The sequence below is a fragment of the Arachis stenosperma genome, chromosome 4 (genome assembly GCF_014773155.1).
Source record: "Arachis stenosperma cultivar V10309 chromosome 4, arast.V10309.gnm1.PFL2, whole genome shotgun sequence".
Taxonomy (NCBI): domain Eukaryota; kingdom Viridiplantae; phylum Streptophyta; class Magnoliopsida; order Fabales; family Fabaceae; genus Arachis; species Arachis stenosperma.
In genome coordinates, this window is record NC_080380.1 from 93,809,548 (window position 1) to 93,831,241 (window position 21,694).

A 21,694-nucleotide genomic window follows, 5' to 3' on the forward strand; every position below is an offset into this window, starting at 1 on the left:
CTAAACTGCTATTTAAAGCCAAGGATTGAAGAGCAAAGGGGGATTCCATTCATTCACACTCATTAAGATTAGTTAGAAGTAGTTTTAGAGAGAGAAGCTCTCTCTTCTCTCTAGAATTAGGATTAGGATTAGGATTAGGTTTAGTTCTTAGATCTAGATTTAGATTCATCTTTTTCTACTTCTATCTTCTCAATTCCTTGTAATTACATTCATTCTTCTTCCATTCTTTTGTTGTAATCTCTTTTATGTTGTTCTTGTGTTTTGTTGTAGAACTACTTTTGTTTCTTCTACTCTCTTTCAATTCAATCAAGGTAATTCATAATAAATGTGTTTCTTTTGATTGTTGTTGTTAATTCTTTTCAATAATTATTGTTAGATTCTATTCTTGTTATCAATTTACTATGCTTTTCTTTTGTACCTTCCAAGTGTTTGATGAAATGCTTGGTTGGGTTTTAGTGTAGGTTTTGTTCCTCTTAGCCTTGGTTGAGTAATTAGTGACTCTTGAGTTATCTAATTCCTTTGTTGATTGATAATTAGAAGTTGCTAATTGATTTGAATGCCTCTAAAGCTAGTCTTTCCTTTAGGAGTTGATTAGGACTTGAGAAATCAAATTGATTCATCCACTTGACTTTCCTCCTTGGTTAGAGGTTAACTAAGTGGGAGTAATGGATAATTTGTTATCACAATTGAGGAGGATAACTAGGATAGGACTTCTAGTTCTCATATCTTGCCAAGAGCTTTATTAGTTGTTAGTTTATTTTCTTTGCCATTTATATCTCTTGTCTAAAATCTCAAAAACCCCAACATAACTCACAACCAATAACAAGACACTTTATTGTAATTCCTAGGGAGAACGACCTGAGGTTTCAATACTTCGGTTTATAAATTTAGGGGTTTGTTTTAGTGACAAATAACTTTTTGTATGAAAAGATTATTATTTGGTTTAGGAACTATACTTGCAACGAGAATTCATTTGTGAAATTCTAAACCATCAGAAATCTAATCATCATGGACCCCACAGGATCCCCACCTACCTCAACCCACTCTCTCTCTTCTTCACACATTCCAATAACACCCTTCCCCAAATACCCTTCACCAATCACCTCCATCCACTCTTCCCCAAAAACTCCACCTACCTCAACATTCAAATTCACATCCTTTCCCTCCCAAACCCAACCCTAATACACGAACCCTACCCCTCTCTCCACTTCTATATAAACCCCTCACCCCCTTCATTTTCACACATCTTAAACACTTCTTTCCCCACTTGGCCGAACCTTTCAAACCTCTCAATCTCCTCCATTTTCTTCTTCTTCTCCTCCCTTTTTTCTTCCTTTGCTCGAGGACGATCAAACCTTTTAAGTTTGGTGTGGAAAAAGTATTGCTTTTTGTGTTTCCATAACCGTTTATGGCACCTAAGGCTGGAGAAACCTCTAGAAAGAGGAAAGTAAAGCCAAAAGCTTCCAACTCTGAGTCATAGGAGATGGAGAGATTCATCTCAAAGGTCCATCAAGACCACTTCAATGAAGTTGTAGCCAAGAAGAAGGTGATCTCTGAGGTCCTTTTCATGCTCAAAAGGAATGAGTATCCGGAGATCCGACATGAGATTCAAAAAGGAGGTTGGGAAGTTCTCACCAGCCCCATTCAACAAGTCGGAATCTTAATGGTTCAAGAGTTCTATGCCAATGCATGGATCACCAAGAACCATATTCAAAGTGTGAACCCAAACCCAAAGAATTGGCTTACAATGGTTCGGGAGAAATACTTAGATTTCAGTCCAAAAAATGTGAGGTTAGCATTCAATTTGCCAATGATGCAAGTAGATGTACTCCCCTACACTAGAAGGGTCAACTTTGATCAAAGGTTGGACCAAGTCCTCATGGACACATGTGTGGAAGGAGCTCAGTGGAAAAGAGACTCCAAAGGCAAGGCGGTTCAATTGAGAAGGCATGACCTTAAACCCATGGTTAGAGGATGGTTGAAATTCATCCAACGCTCCATCATTCCTACTAACAACCGATCTGAAGTGACTGTAGATCTGGCTATCATGATCCATAGTATCATGATTGGAGAGGAAGTGGAAGTTCATGAGATCATACCTCTAGAACTGTACAAAGTGGCTGACAAGCCCTCCACTTTGGCAAGGTTAGCCTTTCCTCATATCATTTGTCACCTATGCAGTTTAGCTGGGATTGTCATAGAGGAAGACACCCTCATTGAAGAGGACAAGCCCATCACTAAAAAGATGATGGAGCAAATAAGAGAGCCCACTCATGGACCTCAACAAGAGCATGAGGAAGTCCCTCATCAAGAAATCTCTGAGATGCCTCAAGGGATGCATTTTCCTCCACACAACTATTGGGAGCAACTCAACACCTCTTTGGGAGATTTGAGTTCCAATATGGAGCAACTAAGGATGGAGCACCAAGAGAACTCCATTATTCTCCATGAAATTAGAGAGGATCAAATAGCCATGAGGGAAAATCATTAAAGGCAAGGAAGAGACATAGAGGAGCTCAGGCATTCCATTGGATCTTCAAGAGGAAGAACTAGCCGCCATCACTAAGGTGGACCCGTTCTTTGATTTCCTTGTTCTTATCTTTCTGTTTTTCGATTTTTATACTTTATGTTTGTCTATGTTTATGTCTTTATTACATGATCATTAGTGTCTAGTGTCTATGTCTTAAAGCTATGAATAATTCCATGAATCCTTCACCTTTCTTAAATGAAAAATGTTCCTAATTACAAAAGAACAAGAAGTACATGAATTTCAAATTTTATCTTGAAATTAGTTTAATTATTTTGATGTGGTGGCAATACTTTTTGTTTTTCTGAATGAATGCTTGAACAGTGCATTTTTTTATAGTGAAGTTTATGAATGTTAAAATTGTTGGCTCTTGAAAGAATGATGAATAAAGAAAAATGTTATTGATAATCTGAAAAATCATAAAATTGATTCTTAAAGCAAGAAAAAGCAGTGAAAGGGAAAAAGCTTGCGAAAAAAAATGGCGAAAAAAATAAAGAAAAAGAAAAAGCCAATAGCCCGTTAAACCAAAAGCCAAGGATAAAGAGGATCCAAGGCTTTGAGCATTAATGGATAGGAGGGCCCAAAGGAATAAAATCCTGGCCTAAGCGGCTGAATCAAGTTGTCCCTAATGATATGCTTGTGGCATGCAGGTCCAAGTGAAAAGCTTGAGACTGAGTGGTTAAAGTCGTGATCCAAAGCAAAAGAGTGTGCTTAAGAACTCTGGACACCTCTAACTAGGGACTTTAGCAAAGCTGAGTCAGAATCTAAAAAGGTTCACCCAGTTATGTGTCTGTGGCATTTATGTATCTGGTGGTAATACTGGAAAATAAAGTGCTTAAGGTCACGACCAAGACTCATAAAGTAGCTATATTTAAGAATCAACATACTAAACTAGGAGAATCAATAACACTATCTAAATTCTGAGTTCCTATAGATGCCAATCATTCTGAGTTCCTATACACTCATCTTATTGGGACTAAGTTTCATTGATATTGTGAGATTCATTGTATATTCTCTTCTTTTTATTCTATTTTGTTTTCAGTTGCTTGGGAACAAGCAACAATTTCAGTTTGGTATTGTGATGAGCGGATAATTTATACGCTTTTTGGCATTATTTTTAGGTAGTTTTTAGTATGATTTAGTTAGTTTTTAGTATATAATTATTAGTTTTTATGCAAAAATCACATTTCTGGACTTTACTATGTGTTTGTGTGTTTTTCTGTGATTTCAGGTATTTTCTGGCTGAAATTGAGGGACCTGAGCAAAAATCTTATTCAGAGGCTGAAAAAGGACCGCAGATGCTGTTGGATTCTGACCTCTCTGCACTCGAAATGGATTTTCTGGATCTACAGAAGCTCAATTGGCGCTCTCTTAATTGGGTTAAAAAGTAGATATCTTGGGCTTTCCAGCAATGTATAATAGTCCATACTTTGCCCGAGATTTGATAGCCCAAACTGGCGTCAAAACGCCGGTCAGAAACCCTTTTCTGGCGTTAAACGCCAGAATTGGCATAAAAGCTAGAGTTAAACGCCCAAACTGACACCAGAGCTGGAGTTTAACTCCAAGAAAAGCCTATGCACGTGGAAGCTTCAATGCTCAGCCCAAGCAGACACCAAGTGGGCCCCGGAAAGTGAATTTCTACATCATTTACTTATTTCTGTAAATCCTAGGTTACTAGTTCATTATAAATAAGACCTTTTACTATTGTATTTTCATCTTTTGATCATCTTTGATCTTGGGATCAGGTCTTTGAACCCATTTTCGATTGTTTCATGTTATTTGGGAGGCCATGCCTAGACCTTGTTCTTATGTATTTTCAACGGTGGAGTTTCTACACATCATGGATTAAGGTGTGGAGCTCTACTATTTTCTATTCAATTCAAGCTTATTCTTGTTCTAAGATATCCACTCGCACTTCAAAATGATGAATGTGATGATCAAATGACACTGATTACCATTCTCACTTATGAACGCGTGCCTGGCAACCACTTCTGTTCTACCTGAAAACAAGCTTGAATGCATATCTCTTGGCCTCATGGTTCACGATGCATGGTTGCCTCTGCTGACAACAGAGCCTTCCATTCCATGCGATCAGAGTCTTTGTGGTATAAGCTAGAATCAATTGGCAGCATTCTTGAGATCCGAAAAGTCTAAACCTTGTCTGTGGTATTCTGAGTAGGATCTGGGATGGGATGACTGTGATGAGCTTCAAACTCGTGAGTGCTGGGCGCAGTGACAGTGCGCAAAAGGATCAATGGATCTTATTCTGACACGATCGAGAACCGACAGATGATTAGCCCTACGTAACCCGTAGCTGGACCATTTTCACTGAGAGGACGGACGGTAGCCATTGACAACGATGATCCCCCCAACACACAGCTTACCATGGAAGGGAGTACGCATGACTGGATGAAGGCAGTAGGAAAGCAGAGATTCAGAAAAAATAAAGCATCTCCATACGCTTATCTGAAATTCCCACCAATGAATTACATGAGTATTTCTATCTTATTTTATGTGTTATTTTTCTTTTAATTATCAAAACCCCATAACCATTTGAATCTGCCTGACTGATATTTACAAGATAACCATAGCTTGCTTTAAGCCGGCAATCTCTGTGGGATCGACCCTTACTCACGTAAGGCATTACTTGGACGACCCAATGCACTTGCTGGTCAGCTGCGCGGAGTTGTGAGAAAAGTTTGAACTTACGATTTCGTGTACCAGAAACCTATATTAAAAATTGCATAAGCATTAGTATTAGGATTGCATGATTATTAGTATTATAATTGCATGAGCATTAGTATTATTTTTACCAATTCGGGTATAATTTAAAAGAGCAAGGGTACAAATATTTTGAGTACAAAATAAGAAAAATTCAAATTATTTATATGTGGTGGCATTACTTTAGTTCTCTGAATGAATGCTTGAATAGTGCATATTTTTTATAGTGAAGTTTATAAATGTTAAAATTGTTGGCTCTTGAAAGAATAATGAACAAAGAGAAATGTTATTGATAATCTGAAAAATCATAGAATTAATTCTTGAAGCAAGAAAAAGCAATGAAAAAAAAAGATTGGAGAAAGAAAAAGAAAAAGCAAGCAGAAAAAGCCAAGTAACCCTTTAAACTAAAAGGCAAGGGTGAGATGGATCCAAGGCTTTGAGTATCAGTGGATAGGAAGGCCCAAGGAAATAAAATCCTGGCCTAAGCGGCTAAATCAAGCTGTCCCTAACCGTGTACTTGTGGCATGAAGGTCCAAGTAACAAGCTTGAGACTAAGTGGTTAAAGTCGTGATCCAAAGCATAAAGAGTGTTCTTAAGAACTCTGGACACCTCTAACTGGGGACTCTAGCAAAGCTAAGTCACAATCTGAAAAGGTTCACTCAATTATGTGTCTGTGGCATTTCTGTATCCGGTGGTAATACTGGAAAACAAGATGCTTAGGGTAACAGCCAAGACTCATAAGTAGCTGTGTTCAAGAATCAACATACTTAACTAGGAAGATCAATGACACTATCTGAATTCTGAGTTCTTATGGATGCCAATCATTCTGAACATCAAATGATAAATTGAGATGCCAAAACTATTCAGAAGCAAAAAGCTCTAAGCCCCGCTCATCTAATTTGAATTTGAGCTTCATTAAAGACTCTGAGATGTTATTGCACCATAGCATTCTTCTTTTTATCCTATTTTATTTGTCTAGTTTCTTGGGGACAAGCAACAGTTTAAGTTTGGTGTTGTGATGAGCGGATAAATTATACGCTTTTTGGTAGTATTTTCACATAGTTTTTAGCATATTTTACTCACTTTTTATTATATTTTTAGTAGTTTTTATGCAAAAATCATATTTTTGGACTTTACTATGACTTTGTGTATTTTTCTGTGATTTCAGGTATTTTTTGGCTGAAATTGAGGGACCTGAGCAAAAATCTGATTCAGAGGTTGAAAAAGGACTGCAGATGTTGTTGGATTCTGACCCTCCTGCACGCGAAATGGATTTTATGGAGCTAATAAAGCCCAATTGGCATGCTCTCAATTGCTTTGGAAATTAGACATCTTGGGCTTTTCAGCAATGTATAATAGTCCATACTTTGCCCGAGATTTGATGGCCCAAACTGGCATCAAAACGCTGGTCAGAGACCTTTTTCTGGCGTAAAACGCCAGAACTGGCACCAAAGCTAGAGTTAAATGCCCAAACTGGCACCAAAACTGGCGTTTAACAACAGGAATAGTACAAGTACATGAAAGCTAGGAAGCTCAACCCAAACACTCACCAAGTGGGCCCCGAAAGTAGATTTCTACACTCTCTGCATCTAGTTACTCATTCTTTGTAAACTTAGGTCACTAGTTTAGTATAAAATCTACTTTGAGAGATTCATTTTGAACTTATGACATTTTTACATTCCTTATTATACCTTTGACGGCATGAGTCTCTAAACACCATGGTTGGGGGTGAGGAGCTCTGCTGTGTCTCGATGAATTAATGCAATTACTACTGTTTTCTATTCAATCGCGGTTGCTTCTGTTCTAAGATATTCACTCGTACTTCAATGTGATGAATGTGATGATCTGTGACACTCATCACCATTCTCAACTTATGAACGCGTGCCTGACAACCACTTCCGTTCTACCTGCAACAGCTTGAGTGTGTATCTCTTGGGCTCCTGAGTCACGAGTTTGATTGTCTCTCCTGACAACAAAGCATTCAATTCTGTGAGATCAGAACCTTCGTGGTAGAGGCTAGAATCAATTGGCGGCATTCCTGAGATCCAGAAAGTCTAAACCTTGTCTGTGGTATTCCAAGTAGGATCTAGGAAGGGATAACTGTGATGAGCTTCAAACTAGAAACTGTTGGGCGCAGTGACAGTGTGCAAAAAGATCAATGGATCTTATTCCAACACAAGTGAGAACCGACAGATGATTAGCCATGCGGAAAACTGTAGCGGACATGTTTTCACTGAGAGGACGGATGGTAGCCATTGACAACGGTGATCCACCAACATAAAGCTTGCCATAGAAGGAGCCAGGCATGTTTGAAGAAGAAGGCAGTAGGAAAGCAGAAACTCAGAGGGAAGAGCATCTCCGAAACCTCAACCTGTTCTCCATTACTGCATAACAAGTATTATTTATTTCATGTTCTTTTACTTTTTACAAATAAAACTAAGAATTATTATTGATATCCTGACTAAGAGTTACAAGATAACCATAGCTTGCTTCAAGCCGACAATCTCCGTGGGATCAACCCTTACTCACATAAGGTATTACTTGGACGACCCAGTGCACTTGCTGGTTAGGGCACCGGAGATGTGAAAAGTGTATATCACAATTTCGTGCACCATTTATGCACAATATAGTATGTGTACAATTTTCCTAACTCATTAAATAATCCCCATATAGGTTACCAGGAAAAGTTCTATTTTAATCCCGGTGACACTGGATTTAAGGTGGGTGCTTGGAATTGCCTGTAATAATTTTCTCTGCTTTGAATAAGCTTGGTTTTTGTTATTCCTTTTTGTGACTACTGAATATTTTGTAACATTGGTGTTTTGCATAACAAGTTTTCCAGACTAAATTTGCAAAGATTGGAGTTGGTGAGAAATTGTGATTATTGACTGTTTACATTCTGTTCATTTTACATGTACGCTTCATAGGAAGATTTCTAAGACTTATTGAAGGATTTTGAATCTCTGAAATTTTCTTTCTAAAGATGCTAATTTTTACTTTAGCTTTATACTAGCTATCTAAAACAATATTCAAAGTTACATTTTTCATTGTTCTTCCTGATACCAAATTATGCTAAAGGAAGGAATTAGATAATAAAGTTGACAACTCTTATTTCATGTCAGCTATTTACTGGACCAGTGGTTTCTTGAGGCAGCACGGGCAATGGCGCTTCAAGGTACAGAGATTTTATTTTATCCCACTGCTATTGGTTCTGAACCACAAGACCAGAGTCTTGACTCTCATGACCACTGGAAGCGTGTAATGCAAGGACATGCTGGGGCTAATTTGGTAGGATTTTGTACTACTTAACCACCCACATTCACATATGTTACAATTTATAGTATAATAAATTTTAATAATTATAGGGCATGCTGATGAGATGCGTATTCTCCCATATCTCATTTATGTAATATATGCATGCATTCCATGCTTGCAACTGTTTCTCTTTACGACTGCTAGTTTTGAAGGTAGTTGTCACATTGAACCTTTAAAACAAAAGAATCCAATACATGCTTTGCTAAATGTAAGAGAAAAATAAATTTTTTTTTATCTTTTTTCTGCATGTGAAATTACAATTTGCCAAGGGCTACTATTTTTTTTTACTAGATTAATTTTGACAAATGCAGGTACCTCTTGTAGCTTCAAATAGGATAGGGAAAGAGGTAATTGAGACCGAGCATGGGAATAGTGAGATTACGTTTTATAGAAACTCCTTTATAGCAGGTAATCCCGCTCTTCTCTTTTCTTCGCATAAAATATCCGACTATGAAAATGTTAGTCTTTTTAGCTGCAGGCATAGCTTAGTACTACTTGTCATTTTTTGGTTTAATCTTCTCTTTGATCTCTTTGATCAGGACCAACTGGAGAAATAATTGCACCTGCTGATGATAAACATGAAATCGTTCTTGTTGCTCAATTTGATTTGGACAAGATCAAATCCCAGAGACATTGTTGGGGGTATTTCGCGACTGGCACCTGGAGCTATATAAGGTGTGGTGCACGAAATTGCAATCACACTTTTGCGATCCCGCATAACTAACCAGCAAGTGCACTGGGTCGTCCAAGTAATACCTTACGTGAGTAAGGGTCGATCCCACGGAGATTGTCGGCGTGAAGCAAGCTATGGTTATCTTGTAACTCTTAGTCAGGATATCAATAATTATCAGGGTTGATTGTAAAAAGCAAAAGAACATGAAATAAGTACTTGTTTTGCAGTAATGGGGAATAGGTTGAGGTTTTGGAGATGCTCTATCTTCTGAACCTCTGCTTTCTTACTGTCTTCTTCTTCAAGCACGCTAGGCTCCTTCCATGGCAAGCTGTATGTAGGGTTTCACTGTTGTCAATGGCTACCTCCCATCCTCTCAGTGAAAATGTTCAACGCGCTCTGTCACAGCACGGCTAATCATCTGTCGGTTCTCAATCGGGTTGGAATAGAATCCAGTGATTCTTTTGCGTCCGTCACTAACGCCCAGCCCTCAGGAGTTTGAAGCTCGTCACAGTCATTCAATCTTTGAATCCTACTCAGAATACCACAGACAAGGTTTAGACCTTCCGGATTCTCTTGAATGCCTCCATCAATTCTAGCTTATACCACGAAGATTCTAATTAAGGAATCCAAGAGATATCTACTCAATCTAAGGTAGAACGGAGGTGGTTGTCAGGCACACGTTCATAGTTGAGAATGATGATGAGTGTCACGGATCATCACATTCATCAGGTTTAAGAACAAGTGATATCTTAGAATGGAAGCAAGCATGATTGAATGAAAAAACAGTAGTAATTGCATTAATCCATCAAGACACAGCAGAGCTCCTCACCCCCAACCATGGGGTTTAGAGACTCATGCTGTAGAAGATACAATGAGAAACGTGTAAAGTGTCATGAGGTAAAGATACAATGTCAAAAAGATCCTATTAATAGTGAACTAGTAACCTAGGGTATACAGAAATGAGTAAATGATGTAAAAATCCACTTCCGGGGTCCACTTGGTGTGTGCTGGGGTGAGCATTGAAGCTTTCATGTGTAGAGACTTTTTTGGAGTTAAACGCCAGCTTTTATGCCAGTTTGGGCGTTTAACTCAAATTTTTGTGCCAGTTCCGGCGTTAAACGCCGGGAATTCTGAAGCTGATTTGTAACGCCGGTTTGGGCCATCAAATCTCGGGCAAAGTATGGACTATTATATATTGTTGGAAAGCCCAGGATGTCTACTTTCCAACGCCGTTAAGAGCGCGCCAATTGGACTTCTGTAGCTCCAGAAAATCCACTTCGAGTGTAGGGAGGTCAGAATCCAACAGCATCTGCAGTCCTTTTCAGTCTCTGAATCAGATTTTTGCTCAGGATCCTCAATTTCATCCAGAAAATACCTGAAATCACAGAAAAATACACAAACTCATAGTAAAGTCCAGAAAAGTGAATTTTAACTAAAAACTAATAAAAATATAATAAAAACTAACTAAAATATACTAAAAACAATGCCAAAAAGCGTATAAATTATCCGCTCATCACAACACCAAACTTAAATTGTTGCTTGTCCCCAAGCAACTGAAAATCAAAATATAATAAAAAGAAGAGAATATACTATAGACTCCAAAATATCAAAGAAACTTAGCTCCAATTAGATGAGCAGGACTAGTAGCTTTTTGCTTCTGAATAGTTTTGGCATCTCACTTTATCCTTTGAGGTTTAGAATGATTGGCATCTATAGGAACTCAGAACTCAGATAGTGTTATTGATTCTCCTAGTGAAGTATGATGATTCTTGAACATAGCTACTTTATGAGCCTTGGCTGTGGCCCAAAGCACTCTGTCTTCCAGTATTACCACCGGATACATACATGCCACAGACACATACTTGGGTGAACCTTTTCAGATTGTGACTCAGCTTTGCTAGAGTCCCCAATTAGAGGTGTCCAGGGTTCTTAAGCACACTCTTTTTGCCTTGGATCACAACTTTATTATTATTATTATTATTATTATTGTTATTATTATTATTTTGTATTCACTGCTTTTTCTTGCTTCAAGAATCAATTTGATGATTTTTCAGATCCTCAATAACACTTCTCCTTTTCCATCATTCTTTCAAGAGCCAACAATTTTAACATTCTTAAAACAACAAATTCAAAAGACATATGCACTGTTCAAGCATTCATTCAGAAAACAAAAAGTATTGTCACCACATCAAACTAATTCAACTAGTTTTAAAGTTGAATTCGAAATCCTGTACTTCTTGTTCTTTTGTGATTAGAGCATTTTTCATTTAAGAGAGGTGATGGACTAATAGGACATTCATAGCTTTAAGACATGAACCTTAAATTTTTATTAATCATGAATTAAGAACAAGACTCAAAAATAGATATAAGATAAGACTAATAGTAATAGAAAACAAAAATTTAAATGGACTCCTAATGATAGAGGTTATCACAGAGTTAGGACTCAACAACCTTGATTTTGAGAAGTGGATGCTCCCTCAACTTGTGGGGTATCTGACCCTTCAAGGGAGAGCTTTTGGCGCTTCAACTCCTGTAGCTCACGCCCCTGCTTCTCTTGTTCCTTCAGTAATTTGCAGAGCATGCAGTTTTGATTCTGCTGTTCTTCCTTAATTTGTTCCATAGCTTCTTGGAGCTTGGCAACAGATGCTTCTAGACGAGTCCAGTAGTCAATTTCAAGAAGTTCAGGGAGGAACTCCTGCGCCCTCCTTTTGATAGAGTTATCTTACATTTATCCTTCCATTGACCTCTTGGTGATTGGGTGCTCAATTGGGATGAATTCATCTACTCCCATCCTCACCCCAGCATCTTTACATAGCAAAGAGATTAAGCTTGGGTAAGCCAGTTTGGCTTCAGTGGAGTTCTTGTTTGCAATCTTGAAAATCTCACAAGCAATCAGATGATGAATCTCCACTTCTTTTCCCAGCATAATACAATGAATCATCACTGCTCTCTTGATAGTAACCTCAGAACGGTTACTAGTGGGCAAGATAGAATGCCCTATGAAGTCCAACCAGCCTCTTGCAACTGGTTTGAGATCTCCCCTCTTGAGTTGGTTTGGGACACCTTTTGAATTGGTCATCCACTTGGTTCCAGGGAGGCATATGTCCTCTATAACTTGATCCAACCCCTTATTTACTCTCACCATTCTCCTATTAAAGGATTCAGGATCATCTTGTAGTTGAGGTAATTTGAAGACCTCTCTGATTTTGTCCAGATGGAAGCAAATAATTCTCCCTCTGACCATGGTTCTGTAGGTATGAAAAGCAGTTCCAGTCATTCTCTGCTTATCTGTCAGCCACAGATTTGAGTAGAATTCCTGAACCATATTTCTCCCAACCTTTGTCTCAGGGTTGGTTAGAACTTCCCATCCTCTGTTTTGAATTTGCTCTTGGATCTCCGGATATTCATCTTCTTTCAGATCAAATTTAACTTCCGGGATCACTGACCTTAGACCCATTATTTTGTGGTAATGGTCTGCATGTTCTTTGGTTAAGAACTTCTCTTGACTCCAAAGGTCTTTTGGAGCATTCTCTTTCTTGCCTCTTGAGTTGGTTTGTTTTCCTTTGGGGGCCATGATCTTGATGAGCCTTAACTTAGTGATCACGGAAAAACACACCAAACTTAGAGGTTTGCTTGTCCTCAAGCAAAAGAAAGGAAAGAGGAGAGAGAGGAGGAGGGCAAATTCGAATGGTGGGGAAGGGGGGTGTGGCCGAACATATATTTATAAGGAAGGGAGAGAGAGTTCGAAAATTTTGAAGGAGATTTGAGAAGATATGGAAAGAAATTGAGAGATATTTGAGTTTTTTGAAGAAGATTTGGAAAGGATTTGAAAGAGATTTGGAGAATGATTTGAAAATTGAAAATTTGAAGGTGAATGATGAAAGTTTGAAGTGTATTTATGTAGGAAATTATGGGTCAAAACAGGAAAGTTTGAAAAAATTTAAAATGAAAAGCAAAATCTCTATCTCCCACCTTTCTGGTGTTAAACGCCCAGAATGGTATCCATTCTGGCGTTTAACGCCCAAATGTTGGCCAATTTGGGCGTTTAACGCCCAGCCAGGTACCCTGGCTGGCGTTAAACGCCAGAAACCCCTTCATCACTGGGCGTTTTGCTAAACGCCCAGGATGTTGCGCACCGAGCGTTAAACGCCCAGAATGGTGCCATTCTGGCGTTTAACGCCCAGAATGGTGCCATTCTGGCGTTTAACGCCCAGAATGGTGCCCATTCTGGCGTTTAACACCCAAAATGGCACCTTTACTAGCGTTAAACGCCCAGAATGGTGCCCATTCTGACGTTTAACGCCCAAAGTACCCTTTACTGGCATTTTTTCGCCAGCAAGCTCCTTTTCTCTGCTTTTTGCACTGAATCCTTCTGTAACTCTGTGAATTCCTTCAATTTTGATGATTTCCCTTTGAGAATATGTATCAAACTTTGATTAAACAAAATAGATAACCTGCTAATGACTGGGTTGCCTCCCAGTAAGCGCTTCTTTAATGTCTTTAGCTCGACCTTCACTGAGAATCATTCAAGCCTCAGTTTTGAGCATTCTTGCTCAAAATTGCTTTCAAGATAATGCTTGATCCTCTGTCCATTAACAATGAACTTTTTGTCAGAATCAGTATCCTGAAGCTCAACATATCCATATGGTGACACTCCTGTAATCACATATGGACCCCTCCACCGGGATTTAAGTTTTCCTGGGAACAGTCTGAGCCTAGAGTTGAAGAGCAGAACTTTTTGTCCTGGCTCAAAGACTCTGGATGACAACTTCTTGTCATGCCACTTCTTTGCCTTTTTCTTATAAATTTTTGCATTTTCAAAGGCACTAAGTCTAAATTCATCTAGCTCATTTAGCTGGAGCAATCTTTTTTCACCAGCTAACTTAGCATCCAAGTTAGGAATCTGGTTGCCCAGTAGGCTTTATGTTCCAGTTCCACGGGCAGATGACAGGCCTTGCTATACACAAGTTGGTATGGAGAGGTTCCTATTGGAGTCTTGAATGCTGTTCTGTATGTCCACAGGGCATCATCCAAGCTCTTTGCCCAATCCTTTCTACGGGCAGTTACAGTCCATTCTAGGATTCTTTTTAGCTCTATGTTAGAGACTTCAGCTTGCCCATTTGTCTGTGGATGATATGGGGTTGCCACTTTGTGGCTAATTCCATATCGGACCATAGCAGAGTACAGCTGTTTGTTGCAGAAATGAGTGCCCCCATCACTGATTAGTACTCTGGGAACACCAAACCTGCTGAAGATGTGTTTCTGGAGGAATTTCAGCACAGTCTTAGTATCATTAGTGGGTGTAGCAATTGCTTCTACCCATTTAGATACATAGTCCACTGCCACCAGAATGTAAGTGTTTGAGTATGATGGTGGGAATGGACCCATAAAGTCAATACCCCATACATCAAACAATTCAATCTCTAAGATCCCTTGTTGAGGCATGGCGTATCCATAAGGCAAGTTACCAGCTCATTGGCAACTGTCACAGTTACGCACAAACTCTCGGGCATCTCTATAGAGAGTAGGCCAGTAGAAACCACATTGGAGGACCTTTGTGGTTGTTCGCTCACTTCTGAAATGTCTCCCATACTGTGATCCGTGGCAGTGCCATAGGATCCTTTGTGCTTCCTCTCTGGGTACACATCTGCGGATCATTTCGTCTGCACATCTCTTAAAGAGATATGGCTCATCCCATAGGTAGTACTTGGCATCTGAAATTAATTTCTTTCTTTGCACTCTGCTCTACTCCTGGGGTATGAACCTCACAGCTTTGTAGTTTGCAATATCTGCAAACAATGGAGCTTTCTAAATGGCAAAAAGTTGCTCATCTGGGAAGGTCTCAGAGATCTCAGTAGAAGGGAGGGACGCCCCAGCTACTGGTTCTATTCGGGACAGATGATCAGCTACTTGGTTCTCTGTCCCTTTTCTGTCTCTTATTTCTATATCAAACTCTTGCAGAAGCAACACCCATCTTATGAGCTTGGGCTTTGAATCCTGCTTTGTGAGTAAGTACTTAAGAGCAGCATGATCAGTGTACACAATCACCTTTGATCCTACTAAATAGGATCTAAACTTGTCAATGGCATAGACCACTGCAAGTAACTCTTTTTCTGTGGTTGTGTAATTCTTCTGTGCATCATTTAGAACACGGCTGGCATAATAAATGACGTGCAGAAGCTTGTTATGCCTCTGTCCTAACACTGCACCAATGGCATGGTCACTGGCATCACACATTAGTTCGAATGGCAATGTCCAGTCTGGTGCAGAGATGACTGGTGCTGTGACCAGCTTGGCTTTCAGGGTCTCAAATGCCTGCAGACACTGTGTGTCAAACACAAATGGTGTGTCAGCAGCTAGCAGATTGCTCAGAGGTTTTACAATTTTCGAAAAATCCTTTATAAACCTTCTGTAGAATCCTGCATGTCCCAGAAAGCTTCTGATTGCCTTAACATTGGCAGGTGGTGGTAATTTTTCAATTACCTCTACCTTTGCCTTATCCACCTCTATTCCCTTGCTTGAAATTTTGTGCCCAAGGACAATTCTTTCAGTCACCATAAAGTGACATTTCTCCCAGTTTAAAACCAGGTTAGTCTCTTGGCACCTTTTCAGAACAAGTGCTAGGTGGTTAAGACAGGAGCTGAATGATTCTCCATATACTAAGAAGTCATCCATGAAGACTTCCAGGAATTTCTCCACCATATCAGAGAAGATGGATAGCATGCATCTCTGAAAAGTTGCAGGAGCATTACACAGACCAAAAGGCATTCTCCTATAGGCAAACACGCCAGAAGGGCAAGTGAATGCTGTTTTCTCTTGGTCTTGAGGATCTACTGCAATTTAGTTGTAACCTGAATAGCCATCCAAAAACCAGTAATAATCATGACCAGCTAGTCTTTCTAGCATTTGGTCTATGAATGGTAAAGGAAAATGATCCTTTCTGGTGGCTGTATTGAGCCTTCTGTAGTCAATACACATACGCCACCCTGTAAATGTTCTTGTAGGAACCAGTTCATTTTTTTCATTATGAACCACTGTCATGCCTCCCTTCTTGGGGACAACTTGGACAGGGTTCACCCAGGGGCTATCAGAAATAGGATAAATAATCCCAGCCTCTAGTAATTTAGTGTCCTCTTTCTGCACCACCTCCTTCATGGTTGGATTTAGCCGTCTTTGTGGTTGAACCACTGGTCTGGCATTATCCTCCAGTAGGATCTTGTGCATGCATCTTGCTGGGCTAATGCCCTTAAGATCACTTATGGACCACCCAAGAGCTGTCTTGTGTGTCCTTAGCACTTGAATCAGTGCTTCCTCTTCCTGTGGATTTAAAGCAGAGCTTATGATCACTGGAAAAGTGTCACCCTCTCCCAGAAATGCATATTTTAGGGATGGTGGTAGTGGTTTGAGCTCAGGTTTGGGAGGCTTTGATAGCTACGATTTTAGGAAATTGCACGATCGGCAAAAATTCCTTCCGGCAAGTGCACCGGTTATCGTCAAGTAAAAACTCACAATAGAGTGAGGTCGAATCCCACAAGGATTGGTTGAGTGAGCAATTCGGATTAGAAGTGTGTTCTAGTTGAGCGGAATCAAGATTTAGATGAGAATTGCGGAATGTAAATTGGCGGAAACGTAAATGGCAAGAAATTGAAATTGCGGAATCTTAAATTGCATGAATTAAAGAGCGAGAAGCTAAATTGCTGAAATTAAAAAGGGATCGGGGTGATTGCATGAATTTAATTGCAGAATGTAAAGAGAAAGTGGTAGATCAGAAATGGGGAATTCATTGGGTTTCAGGAGATATTGAGATCTCCGAATCAAAACATTTTTATCCCTTCCTCAACCAATGCGTTCATTGAATTTTGCTTGGCAATCTTATATGATTGGATCCCAATCCCTTGGCTCACCAATTCTCTCTAAAAACAAACAAATTCCCAATCCCTTGGTTTAAATGTTCATAAGAAGAGATGATGCTCGATCACTGATTATACCACACAGTTTCATGAACCACAATTTGGTAGGATTACATGTCACAATATCCATCCAAACCCCAATCCAATTCACTGTGAGAAAGCTTCTCTAGCATGAATCCTCCATTCCTTTCCCAAGGTTCCGAAGGATTCCAATTATGGATAGTTTCTTTCCCAAGACAACTAACCAATGGAATTAGATCGAGAAGATTTCTAACAAAATTCAAGAGAAAAGATTGAAGAAGAAGATAAAAACTATTATTGATTCATTGAATTACAATAGAGCTCCCTAACCCAATGAAAGGGGTTTAGTGAGTCATAGCTCTGAATTCAATTACAAAAGTATGAAAACTAGAAAAATGATCAAAAGTTTTCCGATTTCTCCCTCAAACTTAAATTCTATCCTATTTATACACTTTCTAAATTGAGCTTCTGTTGTGTTTCTTGGGCTTTGAGGCCTTTTCCTGATTTCCTTTTGCCTTGGGTTTATGATCCATAATCCTGATGAGGCTGCTGATCCAATTCTGTAACATTCATTGAGCCAACTTAGTGAAAATCAAGTAATGACACATGACTCAACAAATTGAGATTCCAGACTCATCAATTCTTCAGGCCCAATCCCATAAACCATGATATTCAATTGGGTTTCATACCAGAGTATATTTAAGTTAATATTTGTGCTCAAATGCTAACTTAAACTGCAATATTCTTGGCCCAGAAACCTTTTCAAATAGTGGCGTTTAAGTTGCAGTTTAAGCTTAAACTGCAACTTAAACGTTGGACACTCCTGGAGGTGATATGAGTCGAACACGTTTAAGCTTCAGTTTAAGGTTAAACTGAAGCTTAAACGTGGAAATGAAAGAAGGCAACCCTGGAGTGTGGAATTGTCGAACACGTTTAAGCTTCAGTTTAAGGTTAAACTGAAGCTTAAACGTGGAAATGGAGGAAAGCCATCCTGGAGGGTAAAGGTCGAACACGTTTAAGCTCCAGTTTAAGCTTAAACTGGAGCTTAAACGTGGAAATGCAAAACGCAACCCTGGAGGAGAATGGTCGAACACGTTTAAGCTTCAGTTTAAGGTTAAACTGAAGCTTAAACGTGGAAATGAGAAAGCAACCCTGGAGGAGAAAAAATAGTCGAACACGTTTAAGCTCCAGTTTAAGCTTAAACTGGAGCTTAAACGTGGGAATGCTCCCTGGTGCATTTCTCAATTCTGGCGTTTAACTTCCAGTTTAAGGTTAAACTGGAAGTTAAACGCCACTTTCAGCTTTCATCATTTTGGCGTTTAAGCTCCAGTTTAAGCTTAAACTAGAGCTTAAACTCCACATGTGATATTCAAGCTTCCTTTATTGATTTTGTTGCTTCCTTGCCTAGCCTCTTCTTCCCTGAAATCATCCAAACAACTGCATCAAAGTCTTGCAAAATTTCATGAGAAATCTTTCATTCATAGCATTCAAGTAATATAACTAAAAACTCATGAAATTTGCATCAAAATCATACTGTTTGGATGGTTTATTGCTTTGTTATTCATTTAACCATTCTTGGTTACTTTAAGCTCAAGAAAATGCATAAAACAACTAAAACTAACAGAAAAATGCTAGTGAAACTAGCCTAGATGCCTTGGCATCACAACACCAAACTTAATACTTGCTTGTCCCTAAGCAAGTCCTGAGTTATTTGAGAAGAAAGTATGAAACAGAAAGCAATTACATTGGCTATATTAGTAAGCACTTGAAGTTCATCAGAAGGGTTTTATGCAGAAAGTTGCAGCATCACTTTTTCATTCTTATCAGGTAAGATTATCACTTTTGCATTGCATCCATCAAACACTGCTATGGCCTCTTGTTATTTTTATGTCCTTGGCACTTTTCTCTTCTTTGTTTTTCTTTTTCTTAGAGCTCCTTTGCTCCTTGTTTGCTCAGTGTCATGTGTTGCACAAGCCTTTGGCATTTTCTTTTTCTTATCAGTGCACTACACATATCCACTACATGCATTTTAGTTCACATTTCTTCTTAAGACATTGGTGCCCAGCACCTCTTTGTGTGACTAAATGTTTTGTATTTAGGTTGCTCTTGATAATGGACTTTTGGTTGATAATCCCGGGTTAGTTAACCCAAGTTACCAAGTGTTGAAACACTCCTCAGAACCTATTCATCCAAGCATATCCTTAATACATAAACACCACAGGCATTTGTCTCAGAAGTTCAAACCATTGGTGCCTAGCTTATTTTCTCAATTTTTTTGCTTTTTGGTTGCCCTTTTTCAGTGGCTTTTTCTTCTTCTTTTTCTTTCTTTTTCATGGCCAAAGACATTTATTCATCAAGATCCATAGACAGTATTCAACTTCTACACAAAAATGATAATTCTACACTCAATTTCCAGTGATCTGACTCAACAATCAAGCATGCATACCACCACTTAATTCTACTTGATTTGTCACTAATTGAGCCAAGTTACTTTTGTTCAAACTTTTCTTTTATTTTTTTGGAAACAGAACAAGCATGGCAAGCATTTGTTTAAGAAGGTGAAGTTATATCCAAACATCTAGGCATTCACTTTATTCAAAGCAGTAAACCAACACTCATACTAAAAACTTCACATTCCAGAAAGATTCAACAATTACAGTTTAAACCAGAACAAGCATGCTTTTGTTTGCCTTTTAAAGAATGGTCAAGGAACAACACCACCTTGTGAAATTTCTTGTTTTCTCTTTGTTGCCAGGAAACAATTTGATTTCTCCTTCTTCTCCTAGTTGTTGCTTCATGTTCTTTCTAAGATCCTTGTTTCCTTTCCTGCAAAGAGTGATGAAGTTGCTTGCTTCTCAAGCACTTGAGTGGTTAGCTCAACTATGTATGGGCAAGTGTCTGAGTCTTAAGTTGGTGTGTGAACACCAAACTTAGTCTCCTACTTACTCCTCTGTTCTTTGAATCCTTGAATTCTCCTTGGAATGAAGTTGCTGCTAAGGATTTTAAGCATTTCTGTGATTGCTTAGAATGGTTGTTCCTTCATATAATTCAAAGGTTGTTGTGTTCAGTGATCTGTATGGTGGAACACCAAACTTAGAGTCACACATTCCCCTTTGAATTATTGATCCACGAATTCATTGTTTGGTGTGAAACACCAAACTTAATTCTTTGCAATGCACAGAAACTACTTCACCTTTTTATTGAAACAAATAAAAAAATAGCAAGGGAGTATTACCTCAGGTTGGGTTGCCTCCCAACAGCGCTTCTTTAACGTCATTAGCTTGACGGTCAGCTTCAGTTGAGGTGATATTTAACCTTGTCCTTCTCCTCCACATCTCCCAAGTAATGTTTGAGTCTTTGACCATTCACAGTGAAGGTTCGTTGTGACTTTTCTTCCATGATTTCTACTTGTCCATATTGGGAGACCTTGGTGACAAGGAATGGTCCAGACCACCTTGATTTTAGCTTCCCTGGAAATAGCTTCAGCCTAGAATTGTAGAGCAATACTTTTTGTCCCTCTTCAAATTTCCTTGGGGCTATGTTTGCTGTCATGCTTCTTCTTTGCTCTTTCTTTGTAAATTTTGGCATTCTCATAGCTCAGCTCTGAATTCTTCCAACTCTTGAATTTGCAACATCCTTCTTTCTCCAGCAGCTTTGCTGTCCAAGTTCAGAGTTCAAGGCCCAGAATGCCTTGTGCTCCAACTCCAGTGGCAAATGGCAAGCTTTCCATATACTAGTGGTAAGGGGACATTCCAATTGGTGTTTTGAAAGCTGTCATATATGCCCAAAGAGCATCATCTAGCTTAATCGACCAGTCCTTCCTTGAAGTTCCCACAGTCTTTTCCAGGATTCTTTTGAGTTCCCTATTAGATATTTCGGCTTGCCACTTGTCTGTGGATGGTATGGTGTGGCTACCTTGTGTTTGACTCCATATTTAGAAGCAATGCCTCTAATGGTTTGTTGCAGAAATGGCTTCCTCCATCACTGATGATTGCTCTTGGAACCCCAAAACGGCAAAAAATGTGTTTTCTGAGGAAGTTCATGACTACCTTATTATCATTGGTTGGAGTTGCTATTGCTTCAACCCATTTGGAGACATAGTCTACTGCCACAGAATGTAATTATTGAGTATGAGGTGGGAAAGGGTCCCATGAAATCTATCCCCCTACATCAAACAATTCAAGTTCCAGAATGAACTGTTGTGGCATTTCATTTCTTCTTGCAGGTTCCCCGCTTTCTGGCATTCATGGCAGTGCTTCACTAGTTCCTTTGCATCTTTGAAGATAGTGGGCCAATAAAAACCACACTGCAAAACCTTAGCTGCTGTTCTTTCTCCTGCAAATGTCCTCCATAAGTGGAGCCATGGCAGTCCCATAGACGTCCTTTCCTTCTCCTCTGATATGCATCTTCTGAGTATGCCATCGAACATTTTTTGAACAAGTATGGTTCGTCCAGATGAAGTATTTGGCATCATTTACAATTTCTTCCTTTGATGCTCCCAGTGGCCTTGAAGTTGCTATGTCTGCA

The 21,694-nt window shown here is 39.1% G+C and overlaps 1 pseudogene; it reads left to right on the forward strand.

Annotated features, from left to right (window-relative positions):
• LOC130975205 (N-carbamoylputrescine amidase-like) overlaps nucleotides 1–21,431 on the forward strand; it is an 83,390-nt pseudogene extending 61,959 nt beyond the window's left edge.
• Nucleotides 21,432–21,694: the final 263 nt, after the last annotated feature.